This window comes from Frankliniella occidentalis, unplaced genomic scaffold, assembly GCF_000697945.3.
Source record: "Frankliniella occidentalis isolate FOCC.00 unplaced genomic scaffold, Focc_3.1 Scaffold45, whole genome shotgun sequence".
NCBI classification, from domain to species: Eukaryota; Metazoa; Arthropoda; class Insecta; order Thysanoptera; family Thripidae; genus Frankliniella; species Frankliniella occidentalis.
The window spans coordinates 152,177-152,972 of record NW_026267175.1 but is presented as its reverse complement, the minus strand read 5'-3'; the positions used below and the strand labels follow the sequence as shown (position 1 = coordinate 152,972).

The following is a 796-nucleotide window of genomic DNA, read 5'->3' as shown; positions in this document are numbered from 1 at the left end:
AAGGAAATTAAACGGAAAAATCAAAGACAAATAAAAACAGGAAAAGATCAAGGAAAAAACAGGAAAGCACCGCACACCTGAATTTGAAGTTAAATACCCTCAGCTCCCTGCGTGCTCAGCTTGCACTGTCCGTGCGATTGGACGTCGCGTTACTCCCCCGATATGACGGGGGTGTATGTGTAAGTCCACTGCTGGGTCTTTTCTTTGCAGTTCTCTTAGCTTTTTCTTGTTTTTTTTTTCTTCTTGAAGGGAATCACAAGGTGTGAGGCGCGAGCGTGCGGGGAGAAGGTTATCAATGCACACGTTTATCAGCGTGGCTGTGTGTAGGTTGGCCAACTTGTGCGTCCGTCAGTGTGTGTGTGTGTGTGTGTGCGAGTGTGATACGGTGCAGGCAGCGGCGCTAGTCAGGCTCACGCCCAGTCGCCTTGCGGCCGCGCTCCCCGCACACCGCACGGGCGCGTCGCTCAGTGTTCGAGACGCCGACCCGGCCGACGATAGTAGAGTGACAGCAGCGGCAGCTAGTCACCTCACGCGGCGTTATACCATTCCGAACAACAACAACAACAACAACATTATGGCTCGTGCAGTGTGTGACTTTGAGTGACTTCACACATCAAATCGTGGAGTGGAACAGTTGTGGTGACGACGGCGACGTGCGCCTGCCGTGCCGTGGGAAGCGCTCGGCGCGCTGCTGAGCGACTGGAGCGCGCCCAGCGGGCACCGCCGCTGCGCCCGAAGTGGCGTCGAGGAGGCCCGCTCAGGACCTGCCGGCACCTTGACCTGGGCTGACATCGGG

The 796-nt window shown here is 56.5% G+C and overlaps 1 protein-coding gene across 1 annotated transcript in view; it reads left to right on the top strand.

Annotated features, from left to right (window-relative positions):
- The window catches only part of LOC113208979 (uncharacterized), an 8,951-nt gene that overhangs the window by 4,010 nt on the left and 4,145 nt on the right, over nt 1–796 (top strand). The gene's annotated exons all lie outside the window — the stretch shown is intronic.